This window comes from Electrophorus electricus, chromosome 9 (assembly GCF_041902795.1).
Source record: "Electrophorus electricus isolate QZ-2024a chromosome 9, ASM4190279v1, whole genome shotgun sequence".
NCBI lineage: Eukaryota > Metazoa > Chordata > Actinopteri > Gymnotiformes > Gymnotidae > Electrophorus > Electrophorus electricus.
Genome location: NC_137505.1, coordinates 7,286,362 through 7,301,010, shown reverse-complemented (window position 1 = coordinate 7,301,010; position 14,649 = coordinate 7,286,362). Strand labels below are relative to the sequence as shown.

Here is a 14,649-nt window from a genome sequence, read left to right as displayed (position 1 = left end):
CTGTTGGGGCGAGATAACAAATCGCAAAGTGCCTGACGCTCCAGCGCTGACTCCGTGCTTCCCTGACGCGAGGCGCGGCCCCTAACCTCCCTGCGCGCGCTCTCTGCCGCGAACGCCACAGCTGACATTTCGGCTCATTACACCCCACTGCGTCTTCCTCACAAACTTAATTCGATTTGTGACCCAAATGTTCTTCAAATTACATCAGCGTTGCAGCACAGTTTGGTATCTCTAACCCCCCCTTTCGAGAAGAAGCTCCTTTCTGTTTGTTTTTACGCTGCCCTGTACGGGGCCAAGATGCTGCCACGCTGCTTTCTTGTTCCTGTCCTGTTGTTTGCAGATATTGGACTTGAGATGACAATGAGCCGGAAGAAAACAAGTCCTTTTAAAATATGAATGGAGTGGGGACCGGTAAGGCCGCCTTTAGGCTGTGTGGGGTTCTTTTTTCTCTTCACCCCTCTAGGCCAAATTAAAGGCATGCCATTATCCCTGGCAAATTACCACGCGGGCTTTGTGGTCCAGCTATGGTGCATTAGTGCGCCTTAAGATGCGGCCTAGCTGTGCCCATTCACCCGACAAACACAGGGTCCGCTGGCAGATCCCTGGCTGCTCCCACAGAGGAGGCATTCACACCAGGTGGGGGGGTGTTCGGTTAGAGATCCATGCCACAGCCGGGCCCAGACATGCTCTCAGCCCGGTCTGGCTGCAGCGATGGTTTATCTGCTCAGATTCGAACCAATTAAGAAGTTTGGATTTGGGGGCAGATGGGGACATGTCGGTGGGGTTGTTTGTTTGTTTGTTTGTTTGTTTGTTTGTTTTTTGCCGGCAAGGTTTTTGAGGAAGTGGTAGCGCAGGTTTTCCGGAAGCATCGGTGCGTGGAGGGTGCAGGCCTCTCCGGACTGGACAAACCACAGCGACCTGTTGAGGCGGTGGTGGGGTTGGGGGGCCTTTGCGTGGTTCGGAACTGGACAGCGGAGAAAAGAGGCTACACCGAACTGTGTTGCGACGTGATTGGCCAAACCAAACAGAGATCCGCGCCCCACTCGATCGATATCGACCAGGCTCAAAGCGCAGGCCAGGCCCGAAAAGTATCAAGGAGCGTGAGGATTAATCAAGCTGAGTGGCTAGACGACCGGACCCTCATCTCAATTGGGTGGGCTTGCTTTCATATCGATGGTGCGATATGGGCGTGGTTCAGTTATCCCCTTTACTCAACCACATAAATCAGCCAACGGTGAATGTGAACACGCAGCACGGCACCCTCTAGGCCCGTACGGAATCGCGCTCGCGTGCCGAACTTTCCCCACGCGAGCGGAATCTGTTCCCTAACCTTAGCTTTTTCTTTTTTCCTTTATGAAGTTCCAGTCCTTCCCTCGAGCGAATGAGTAATGGGGAGGTTTTCGCTGGCGCTGCGATGACGGGACTCGGTGAGCGTAAATTGCGGGCTGCGCGCGGGGTCATTAAGCCCTGTGCCTCGGGTTCGCGGGATCTTTCATCACCCGCTCTGGATCAGTGGCTATAAAATGCTGGCCTGCTCCTTGTGTTTATTTCCTTTAACAATAGATTAGCAAGTCTGCAGCCCACGAGCTCGGCTGATGCTCTGTAGGATGAGCAGGGGCAATGAAAACATAAATTTGCTTATAATTTCTTTCTCTCTCTCTCTTGCTCCCTCACTCCTCACTATTTCAGTATGTATACATGTGTGCTCACAGCATGCGTGTGTGCTGGGTATCTTCCCCCCCACTTCCCTGCTGGTTTCCTGGATCTCCCTTTTAATAATTGAGTTGGCCCATCGTGTTGTTTGAGGTTGACGATTAAACCCTAGATAAGATCGTCTCGCTTTCATCCAGTAGAGCAGATCATTACCAGAAACACTTGCAGTAAACTACACTAGATGATGCCAGGGTTGTTTGTGCTGCTAACGCTGAAATGAACGAGTCCCTTCGGGTACATAACGCTTGTGAGCACGTCTTTGTGCAGACACGCGTGTACGGCCTTCGGCACGCAATGAAAGGGGATGAAATGTTTCCTTTGATTATGTGGAAGGGTTGGGTTGATCTTGGAGTTATATTGGGTGTACTGGGCTGATCTTAGTTCTACATTTACTGGGTATACTGGGTTGAACTTTGTAACTTTGGGGTCCATCAGGCATAGGTGGGCTGTGCTGATGTTTCGAGACTCTGAATGTGACTCTGAACGAGACTTTGGAATGTGAGTCAGGTGGAGGCTGAGTTTGAGTTCTCCATCTTTGAAACAAGATGGTCCTTCTTATATCACTAGAATAGTGGAAGCTTCTTTTTTTCTGTGCCAGGGTTTTTTATTTTAATGTATTCTTCCTGTAGAGTACCACTGATGTACAGACCTTTTTATCTCATTCTAATGTTCGGCCTGTGCGAAGGTTTCATTACTCACGAGGATACACACACCGTTCCCAAACTACACCAAAAGTTGAACCAAGTTAATAAACCCAGGTGTTTTCAACACCCCCCGGAGGATTCGCAGAAATTGTGGGAAACGCAGACCAAAACTAGCCATCAATTACTGCCATAATCCTGTAGTGCTGTTTAATCATTCAGGAAGGATTAAAGCACCCTGTCAGTTCTTTACCTAATTATAGCTTTGGTGGCTCCTGTACACAGTGCGTCTAGCTTTGGAGAGCAGCCAAAGGTCTGTGTTCCCTGTCTTTTATAGAAAATTGGGGAGCAGCAAGAGACAAAGGCCCCTATCTCTGTTTTAACAACTAAATAAAGATGCCACCAAGGATCTCGGGTCCCTTTTATATGAAACAAGCACTGGAAACAGAATTTAAATGAGTGCCTTTTCGTCCCCTGTGGCCGTCCAGCCTGGGATATATTCCTCCCAAGAACTCAGCACCGCGGCAGCTCTGAAGCACCGCGGCAGCACAAGAGCGGATGGGTTCGTCTACTCGCTATACTTGTGGATACGCTGGTGAAAGAGGGGCTTCTCGTAGGACATACGGAGACGAGCAGAGGGTTGTGATGGGGGGGGGGGGGGTGTTTTCCAAAGCTGTTTTTAACACGTGTGCACTACCATTACTGCCTGGCGCTAAGTTCTTATACCGTTACAATTCATGCAATGTTCATGTAAAATAAAGAAATAAATAAATCCTACAAATACAATTTTAGCTGATATCTATTTTTTTTACTTCAGTTAATATCAAGTATTATCTATCCTCTCAAATTTAAAACTAATGCAATTAATTAAGAAATAAATCCTTGTTGTTTGGGCTGTCTGTCCTGAAGCAGCATTACGTGTCAAATGTGACAGACTTTGATGATGATTTGATATTATTTCCACATTTGCGATAGCCTCAGGAATGAGCAAACTCCAGGCTTGGGTAGAAGAGCATTCCCCTAGTGTGCTGATCCCTGGTGGAGGACTGTGATTAACCATGCTCACTGTTCCTATTGAAGCCAACGACGCCACGTTGTTCTCACTTTTTTGTACCTGTACCGCGTTTAAATCTGTTTTAAGATTTCCTGCCCTGAAACCTGGGTCACGGCCTGAGCACCCTGTGAACGAGGAGTCACACCGCAGCTGAGGGGGAAGCGGATTTTTTTTTACGTTGAGGCGATCGACAGCAATGCCAATGGAGTGTTATTTCTCCTACAATCAGCATTCCTCCTTTTTGCGATCGTTAGCACTGTAAACGCATGAATTTAAAGGATGCGCTGATATTCCTTACAAAATATACGGCTACTACACGTCAGTATGTCAGAGCTGCTGAGCTACAGGTGCGTGAAAGTGTCGGAGCTGCTGAACTGAATGATGCTTCTGATACGCTGACGTTTTCAGGGAATTTGTCATTTTCAGGTAAGACAGCACAAATGCCCGTGGACCCTAATCATTGTCATTCATCTCACGGACAACAGTAATCAGTTTGCAGTCGTGTGTGTGTGTGTGTGTGTGCGTGCCTGTGCGTGTGCGCAAGACATGGAAATGCTGTTGGCGTAAATTAGACAACACGCACACAAAAAAAACAACTTAGCAGCTCTGTGGGTTACTGCGGATCTAGACTTTGCTTTATCCAACGCATGAAACAAACCTGCAGTATTTTCCGAACCTTTTTGTTTTTGGGCCTGTTCATTCTCCTGCCTGTGTTCCAGAATTCCCGGACCAACGTGCTCGTCCGAACGTCCCAATTTAACTCTCTAGTCAAGAAGCGCCTTCAACCAAACTGACTGCCACCAGGGCACATGCTCCTCTTGCAGTGGAATATGTAATCTATAATCCTTTGCCCTGAGGGCTGGTCCCCCACGCCTCCAACTCTTCAACCGGTAAAGAGCCAGCAGGGCCACGGGTCAGTCGGACGCATGAGCTGCCAGGCTTTCAGCCAATCACAGAGCACTAGATTAGCTCTAGATTACGTAATCTGCAGGGCAATACAGGGTCAGGCTTGGTCCGGTTGTTTTAATCAGATCCTTTAGTCTGGCTGTCATGGACTTGACTCAGTAAAGTGATGATTGGTAGAAAGGACCGTGGGCACATCAGAGCCCTTTAACCAGCTCATACCAACGATAGCACAGTTCCAAATAGGAAGGGTATTAGGACAAGCCATAATTCAGGCAATAAAAACAATTCTTGCAGTGATTTACTATACTTCTAGTTACTATAGAGGTAATAGCAGTAGGAGCCAATTAATCTATTCATTAAATTAAACAGCCGAGCTCCTTTGAATAGTCTTGGGTTCGTGTGTGCTGGTCACACAATGCTATATGCCTTAGTAATCCTGTCATAACCCTTTTCTGAGGGAATGTGTGTGGGTGGGTGGGCCAGTGGGTGTGGGTGTGAATTTATCTATGTGCTGGTGCGTATATGTGTACTGAGCTTGGAGCCATAGATCAATGAACTGTCTTGGAGAGAGGGGTGACAGACATTGTGTGTACTCTTCTGAAAGAAGAGGAATGAAAACAGAGAGCCATGCCCTGAAAGCAAGGCTATGCTCAAAAGACCTGTCGTGGCCCCCGAGGACCAGGGTCTCCGGAGAAAGAGCGGCTCCGAGGTGCCCACCCTCACCCGTCTGTTACAGACTCTAACCGAGCGAAGCGGTACAGATGCCACAGCGCGCGCTGCGGAACCTCTCAAAGCCGCGCCCCGACAAGCCCTCCGGCTTGGTTTAAGGGCAGCTCGTCGGTAGCCACGAGCTGTCTGTGCTGAAACGCTTCGGTGAGAGCGAGCGAGCGGCTCGTCCTGGCCTGCTGTTTTGTTTTGCCTGGCTTGGAAGGAGCCTTGGAGCAGTGAAATGTTGAAAGTAAATGTGGAATGTTAGTTGAGATTGGAAAAAAAAGAAAGAAAAGCCTTAAAAATCTAAATGTGAGACATAATGTACTAAAAATATAAAAATATACATCACAAAATACGTGACATTTCTCGTCAATCACAGACAGATGTTTATTGTCATTGTATTGTACAACAAAATTCACTGTGTAACTGCTGAGGCTACAGTGCACTACAGCTACACTATAAACGTGGCAAAATCATGCAGGATAGATACAATAGAATAAAAAACGAAAAGTGCAATTTGCACACAGTGCATGTACATGCAATAATGTGCAGTACACATGGGTAGAGTTCTTGATCTTAAAAGTGTACGTTATTTATATGCAATATGCATCAAGTAAACACTGTTATTTGTATGCAGCGCTCATTATGTGAGCGTTATCTGTATGTAACATGCAGATTTTCTATGAATCAAAGTGTGCAGGAGTGTAGTTCATTGTGTCCGTGGCACGTGACGTTCCAGTGAGCACGACGTGCGTTGTGTGTCTTGTGAATTGTGTTGTGTGGCTGTTTTGTCTAGTCAGGAAGGCGGACTGCTCTCGGGGAGAAATTGTAAGGGTGTGTATTTGGTACAGTTTGAGCATTTTAAAATGCGGGATGAGAGCAAGCCTAAAGAGAGAACTCGTGTAAATGAGTTCATTCCTCCATATAGAAGGTTTCCGGGTCTTCGTGGTGCCTGGGCCTCGCTCAGCATTCGGTGTTTGTATGCATTAAAAATGTGCTTTGTCTCAGGTAACCATGCAACCCAGTTCCAGTGAAGGATCTACTGATGTTTAGTGTTGTTTATTATTACGAGCTATGTAATTAAACATGTATTCTATGCAGAATTCATTGTGCCATTGATATCTGTTCTTTGTCTGTAGTTTTGGAGACTTGGAGTATGTAACCAACTTCTTTACCTCGCCGAGCGTGTGGTTACTGGAATTTCTCACACAATCCAGATTAGGGTTTACCTCTTATATATCATACTCCAGTGAAACAGGAAGTCAGGGACGACCACATCCTTAAGACTCGGGTTTTCAAAAAAAAATACAAAATATGAATAGGAATATGCGTGTCATGACTGGCCACTCCCTAGTATCATGGCTGCCCTGTCCTGTGTATTTGTTTTGCGTTTGTTTTGTTTTCTCTGCCCATCATTTGTAGCACCTGTGTCTTGTTCATTCTTATTAGTATGTGTATTTAAACCCTGTCTTGGTCCCTGTTTGCTTGGCTGCTCTCTGTGTTAATCCCAGCCTCACTGTGCTAATCCCAGCCTCACCACGTTACTCAGCCTCTCTGTGCTAATCCCAGTTTCACCGTGCTAATCCCTGCCTCAGCGTGGTAATCCCAGCCTCTCTGTGCTAATCCCTGCTTCACCGTGCTAATCCCTGCCTCTCTGTGCTAATCCCTGCCTCTCTTTGCTAATCCCAGCCTCTCTGTGCTAATCCCTGCCTCACCGTGTTAATCCTAGCCTCTCTGTGCTAATCCCAGCCTCGTGTTAGTCTCAGCCTGTCGTTCATGTCTTCTAGACCTCCTTCTCTCTAATGTTAGTTGTTCTTTTCTTTGCTTTTATGTTTGTTATAGTTTGCGGACCCTTTTTGTTATCGTGTGTTTTCTTTCCTGTTGGTTAATCATGTATTCTCGGACTCTGTGTATTGGTTCTGTGATCCTGGAAGCTTTTAACGATTACGATTCTGGATTTGCCCCTAATAAATCTCGCCTCCTAAACACTTATTGTTACAAATCTATGCAAATAGATCATTATTAAAAAATTGCTCAATGAATGAATGAATGAATTGATAATTTATTTTCTCTATAATATTACCTTACTGAAAATTCTGATAATTATTTCTAATTATATTTTCAGTTTTGAAAAATCCATACCTACATATCTATATACTGTACATACATATCTCATACATTTATGCATATACATACAGTATATACACTCATACATACACTGATACAGTATATACACTCATACATATTCATACATACAGTATATACACTCATACATACTCATACATATTCATACATACAGTATATACACGGTTATAGCGACTGTAACATCTCTTCCTCCCTGGACACCTCATCTTGGTCCCCACCATCTCTGTCCATTTAATTGCAAATGCTAAAAGTGATTGTGCCTTAGATTTCCTTCTTTGGCATTCGCTCCCAACAAATTAAATTCTTGTCTGGAGGACCCCCTGCCTGTCTTTCGGGGAGTTTTATTAAAGTTTTGTGCGGTGTTCTTCTGGCAGCGCAGGGCAGCCGGATGATAAACGTTCTCAGGCCAGATTAAATAAATGTAGCCTTACAGGCCGAGCATGATGCCTGCCAGGCAGCACGACCAGGAAGCATACCGGAGGCCAGACGGCCTCTCGCCCACCTTCATCAGCCTCTTAGTAAACCGATGAGCACACAAAGTGATTTGATTGGAAGTTTTAGCTTCTGCGGTTACTTCTGCAAACGTGTCATAAACCAGGAGATGGTCCTTGGCATCTGCTGCACCCGCTTTCTCGTTCTCACAAGCGAAGGCGTGGCGCGTCCGGGGCGACGTTCATCTCCACGACTCCGCTGTTCGGCTCTGCAGCTGTTCTAATTATTAAAAACGTGCTCTTCACGGCCGAGCCGGGCAGCTTCAGATGAAGGCGAACTCATCCGAACTGCAGGGGAGCACGCCGAGCGTGTGGGCTATTAATTTCTCTGCCGCCAGACCCCGCCATGGCGGGGAAGCATGTCCGGGCCTGAATGAACTCGCCGTCACGCCGCCTCCGTTAGCTCCCCGGGGGTAATCATTCAGCTCCGGTCCATGCCGCTTTCCACGCCCGCCCTGCTCCCGTCCGTCAGGCTGACGCGAGCGTCCGATGTCGGGCCGAGGGGGGCGGGACGGTTTAGCAAGTTCGTCGCTGAGACGTTCCCCAGGGGAGGAGAGGGTGGGGGAGGCTCAGTAGATCTGGTGGGATGACTGCAGCACACAAATGAGCTGGTCCGAGATGCCGGGTTGACTCTCTAGCTGGTCCAGCTTCGTGTGCCACGCGACCTCTAATGGAATCAGACACCGAGTGTGTGATTGCTGGGATCCTCGCGCGTCTCTCGTCATCTCGTCTTGTTTCATCTTGGCCTAAAATGAGCAAATTAGCCACAATCATAATTGCTTTCTTCTTTTCAGTTCTGCCAACTTGAGCTCTCTGTGTACGGAAACACACAGTTGCTTTAAAATAAAGAGCTCATCATAGACTGTGACATTCTTCAAGGATCTTTCCTTACTGATGGGCTTTTTAGAACCGCGTGTCAATATTATTCTTAAACTGTATGAGCTGTCGCAGAAGCTGTGATGTGGTGGTGAATGGTTGTCATGTAGTGTCAGCCAGCAACTGACATGGTCCAGGTTGACGGTGTGTTTACTGCTTTTCTTAAGTGCTGTTTATCTGCTTCCATGCTGCAGGCAGAGCTGTGAAGCATTTGCTCACCGTTTTTTGAGTGATGCGGATGAGACCGAGTCTCCAGATCCTCCCCTCGGGCCAACTGCAGAAAACCCTCCAAACGCCTGGAATGAAACAAGAGACCATGTGGCCATTGTCAGTTACCCTTCAAAAGGCTCTCTCTCTCTCTTTCTCGCTCCCTCCCTCTCTCCCTCGCTCCCTCTCTCTCTCTCTCTCTCTCTCTCTCTCCCCCTCTCTCTCTTTCTCGCTCCCTCCCTCTCTCCCTCGCTCCCTCTCTCTCTCTCTCTCTCTCTCTCTCTCCCCCTCTCTCTCTTTCTCGCTCCCTCCCTCTCTCCCTCGCTCCCTCTCTCTCTCTCTCCCTCTCTCTCTTTCTCTTTCTCGCTCCCTCCCTCTCTCCCTCGCTCCCTCTCTCTCTCTCTCTCCCTCTCTCTTTCTCGCTCCCTCCCTCTCTCCCTCGCTCCCTCTCTCTCTCTCTCTCTCTCTCTCTCTCTCTCCCTCCCTCTCTCTCTCTGTCTCTCTCTCTCTCTCTCCCTCTCTCTCCCTCTCTCCCTCCCTCTCTCCCTCGCTCCCTCTCTCTCTCTCTCTCTCTCCCTCCCTCTCTCCCTCGCTCTGGTTTATTATAGACTGAATATGTTCCCAGGGTGGCTGAGCACTCGTAACAGTGCAGAAGTGGGCTTCCACCGGTGAGGAGTCAAAGCCCGACGGCACAGGCCGAGCCGTCAGGCTGAGGCGTGCTCGATGGAGCCTTACTGTCAGAGCTGTTAGCTCGTAGCATGTCACCCTCTCCTCAGGTGACCCGCAGAGAGAACACTTCATGTTCGGTGGTGCAACCCCCAGATTCCTGCGGGTAGTCGAGTCCCTGCGCGTACAAGGAATAGCTTTGTAATGGCTTGGGTTTGCATTGTTTTCTGCCAGCCAAGCTGAAGGAAGTGTGTGTGTGAGAGAGAGAGTGTGTGTGTGTGAGAGAGAGAGTGTGTGTGTGTGAGAGAGAGAGTGTGTGTGTGTGAGAGAGAGAGTGTGTGTGTGTGAGAGAGAGAGTGTGTGTGTGAGAGAGAGTGTGTGTGTGTGTGTGTGTGTGTGTGTGTGTGTGTGTGTGTGTGTGCGTGCGCCCTCTTTTTCTCGGGCTGTCCCAGGCTGATGGTGGGAGGCTTCCAGTGGCAGTGTGTGACCTTTGACCCCTCACTGATAGGATCATAGTCAAGCCTGTGTGTAACTAATGAAGGTCAGAGGTCAGATCTTGGGGTGGCTGCCCACCAGAGTGATGTATCTCACCTCCTGCCTGCCCTTGTAATTAGTCACAAAAAGGTATTGAACTTATAGGTGTGCATGTGTGTGCGTGCATCAGTCTCTAGTGTTAGCGTTCGTTATTCTTTTCTTTATATGGACCGAGCGTTCCGTCTGACTTGACATGATTTTCTCCTTTGCGTTGGGTTTTGTTTTGAAGTCAGCACTAATCAATTTGCTCATCAGTTAAACAGCCTTGCCACCCCATGCTCAGGGTTTGTTTCATGCCCACTCCAGTTAATTAGAACAGTGTTCCACGTGCCGTCCTTCAGATAGCAGCTAATTGGAGTGTGTTGTCTGTCTCGGTGCTTCGAGTTCTCGTCCCACTGACCTGCCACTCTGATGAAAGGGCTTCACTTTTTCTGCAGTGCTATGAGCGATATCTGAGCGAAGGGCTGTTGCGCTAATCTGCACTTTCTGAACTTTTATCTGCCATTTTGTACGTAGCCCCATATTATCCAGCAGATTAGGAATGAACTCCGCCCTATTATCGGAACGCATTTCCCTCCCGTTCCTCCGTTGGGACATCTGTCCAGTGTGGAGGCGGCGGTCGTATTCCCGTAACCATCTCCTCCTCATGTTTTGATCCCGACTGCCTTGCTAAGAACTTGGGCTTTGTGGTCTGGGCACCTCTGCTCAGAGTGGACCAGGGGGTCGAGCAGACTGCTTCGTTTGTCCCCTTGCTTTTTGTCTTCTGTCCTCTACGGACAATGTTTTCCCACTTTATTCCGTTTGATTCCATTTTTCTGCTCATTGTAAAGCCCTTTACTAGCATGGCGGAGGGAGTAGGCATAGGGGTTGAGGCGGATTTGTGATGGCTGTGTTTGTATTTGGCTTTTGCATGCAAATGAAACTAGTGAGGCTTCTGTGTACCGGCACAGGCCTGATAAGAGAACCATGCGCTCACTTTTATCAGACTGCGTCCCAGCAAGCAGAGACAGGCGAGAGCAGCCCGGCAGCCTGGCTAAGGCGATGCAGAGCGGCTCGGTTATCGCGCCACCGAGGGCTGAAAGAGAATTTGGCCGGCGCCGAGCGCGAAAAAATGCCGTTTGGACAGGGCCCAGGCACGGAGTTTCCCAGAACACCGCGCACTTTTCAGCAGTGAGTCAACACCGGACAGTAATGTATGCTACTACGCAAGAGGAGCATGAGAGGAGGTGGGGGGGGGTCCGTTGGTGGGACGCCGGCATTACCCTCCTTTGTGTGGAATACGACGCTGCGCGTCACATGAGAAGATGAGTTATCTTCCGCTGTCTGAGGCAGACGTGTGGGGTACTGGAGGCCACGGCGCAGGCGGAGGGTGCAGTGATGTGTTACTGAAGAGCAGCAGGGAAAGGGGGCCCACGTGACGCCTCATGACAGCAGCCGAGATTGGAGGACGACCTCCGACCTGCTCTGCTCTGCTGCTCGGCCTGCAGCCCAGATTCAGTGTGACCGCCCATCTGAGTGGCCCATACATCACCCCAGCAGGTCTGGACACAAGGAAACCGGTGTGTGTGTGTGTGTGTGTGTGTGTGTGTGTTTCTGTTTCTGTCTTTCTGGGTGTTGACATAAGAATGGATCTTGTTTCTAAAGAAATCTCAAGTGTGTAGCCCATATGGGGCCGTGCATGAGTAGCAGTCTTTTATATGTCACAGTTCATTTCACCATTCGCACTTGCACAGTCAGAACTGGAATATCTGTTTGTTCTAGCGGAATGGGTACGAGGAGATTCCACGCAGCTCTGTGCCGATTCACACATCATGTATCTGAAAGTCGTGCGGGTCACAGGACCGGTACAGGTGTACCCGCTGTACCAGAGGGCGAAGTGGGGAAAGAAAGTTAGTTTACTTAGTCTAATAAGCAAGGAGAGGCAGATTATGCCGCGATTAGGCCATCGATATGAACGTCTGCGAAACCGAAATACTTGCGGAAAAGTGAAAATGGATCTAGATTGCATAAGTTGATTATCATAATTGTGTTGTGTTGTGTTTTTCTGGAAATTTGAAGGTGGCGTTGGCAACTCCGGGCCACTCCGGGCCTAGATCAAAGTTGTTCAGCATACAAAGCGTGGCAAGTGTGTTAAGCTCCAAAAATTACAACCTTTAAAACACTCCTGTGTTCCGTTTCCACGTTTCATCGTGTTCACTTCGCCTGTACAAAGTCCAAATAGAAACGGTCCCATGGTGCACTGCTGCCAAAGTGACGCTTACAAGGCGTGTAATTATTCGGAACACCTGCGATTACATGGCGGCTCTCGAAACAGGGCGAGCACACCGGTGTTTTGCACCGCAGTCGGTTTCTGTGAGGTTGATGGAAGTTGGAGTAGAATGCCTCATTCTCAACGGCGCGGCCCGGAAAACACGCTGCAGCCCGCCTGCTGTGAGGGATCCGCAGACGGATTGAGCTTGGTGTGCGGTTGCCGGAACGCTGCGTCGCGTCTCCACTAACTGCCGCGAGCCTCCTTTGTGCCTCTTTTGTTCTTGTGTGTGTGCGCGATTTTTTTGGGCTTCTCCGGTCGGCGCTCCCTCGCGGTCAGCGCCGCGGCAGCGCCATGCCAGCACGAGGGAGACTGATTGTGCTTTGTTTGTGCGTTCAGTTTCAGTAGGTTCACCTGGTGTACGCCAACGAACAGAAGTACGGTGGGCGTCTGTCAGTGTAGCACGAGAGAGAACATTCCGGTGTTAGTGGCTCGGGCGTGCCTGTCACCTGCACGGTAGCGTCTTCCCTGAGGGAAGAATCTTGTCCCAACGGTCCGATGCTAATTGGTGACACCACCAGCTGTGGAAATGGCTAATGTATTAAATACTGACTAATTAATGCAGGCAGCTGTCTCAGTCTGTACGCTATGAACCACCGGTCCTGGTCTTGCCTCCTGGCTAATATGGCGTCCGGAAAATCGTCATAACCGCAGGCTGTCGCTCCGATAACCTCCGAGTTTCCCTCTCAACTCCCGGGACTCCTACAGGCATGCTCAGATGGGATCAGGAGTCCCTGCCTGGCAACGTGATTTACTTCATCCGCTTATTAATCATCCACCATTCAGTGACCCCTCAACTGAGAAGCAAACGTATGAAACTATACCACCGCCTCCGTGTGAAAATGGTGACCTTTTCAAGCTGCTAACTAGAAAATGACCTTTCAAAATTGCTATAGCCTTATAATGTCGTATTAAAAGCAATTATAATCGGGGAGGGCTATTCATGGGGTTAGCAACGCGCTGGGGAAGAGGGCATGTATTCAGGGAGATGCCCGCGCCATGGCGATGGACCGTCTCGCACCGCCACCTGTCCCATCGCTGTCCCTGATCTCGGTCGCCCTCGTTTTGGCCGTCGGACTGCGCCACACATCCTCACATCTAGGAGGTCAGCACCTAAATGCGCTCTGAGCCGTGCGCTTGGCCTCTGCGCTACAACCACAGCTAAGGGTGCAATCGCACCGTAACCGGGCACCAGCCCGCGCCGCCGCGATACATCCTCGGCCGCTAACGCGGTGCAGATACACGCGTGGAACCCGGCCATGGACCGCGTGCGATAATCCTCACGGTGTGTCTCCGAAGCGCATTCCTGCACGCAAGCCCTTTCAGCGTATTCCATGGACTCACCCATGTGTGAGATGCGCAGATCACCAGCACGATTTCCGTGACCCCCTCCCCCGCCTCTGGGGTCCTTCTTTTCCATTCTGCCCCCCTTTGTCCCTCTGTGGCCCCTAGTAGGCCATCCTGGAGCCGGAATTAAGGGATTCGGTGTGGCCAAGTCTTTTGAGAGGAATTAGACATGCTTGGTGTAACCCTGACCGACCTGGACCGAGTTCAGGGCCAGGGGCTGAATGGCACAGCAGTGAAAGGCCAACACTGACAATAACCAGAGGGTAGCTTTAACAACAACGAGGCCTGCGAGGACGCTTTCGGCCTGTATATGATCTCGCCTTTGGGCGAGAAATATGTTGGAGATCAATAGGGTTTATAGGGCAGGCTCTTAAGTTCTTCAAATAGGACCCATAAAGGTTTATTTGACAGGGCTGTAGCGCTCCGAGTGTATCTGTTTCAACATTGCAAACTTTATTGCTCCTGAGTGTTCCAGCGGGCATAGCTGGCATTGTTCTTGAATGAACTCTCCTTGAAAGTGCACAACTTTATATGGTGGTGTGCTGTAGTCAGCAGATACTGTCAGATGCCTGCATTATTTTCTGATAGATGATGACTGTTTATATTTTTCGTTGAAAAAGGTACTGATATGGTAAAAAAAAAAAAAACAAACAACCCTAAGATCTAAAGAAAATCTGTGTTTGTGCTAAGAGATGCTCTCAGTGGCAATGTTAACCGTGCCTTGAAGGATCTTTACATAAGCTCTGTAAAAGTACAGTAGCTGTACACACAAGACAGAGCATCCAGGGCCAAACACAGAAACACGTCAAAGTGCCAAGGAATTCTTTCTTTAATAACCTTTCTGCCACCCCATTTTTGGAGGGCATTAGTGCTCTGTTCCTGTTGATTTATGAAGCAAAGAGGGTGAATCTAGCTGGCCCACTAGGGTGGGGTCAAATGGTACTACAATTCAAAATAGAAAAACAAAAACAAACATCATTAATGAGATGATGATACCAACAACAACAACAACCCTGCATGGACCATGACAATAAAAATGAAAAGAATGGA

At 48.9% G+C, this 14,649-nt stretch overlaps 1 protein-coding gene across 6 annotated transcripts in view; it reads left to right on the top strand.

The window, feature by feature from the left end:
• sema5ba (sema domain, seven thrombospondin repeats (type 1 and type 1-like), transmembrane domain (TM) and short cytoplasmic domain, (semaphorin) 5Ba) overlaps nt 1-14,649 on the top strand; it is a 91,369-nt gene that overhangs the window by 17,400 nt on the left and 59,320 nt on the right. The gene's annotated exons all lie outside the window — the stretch shown is intronic.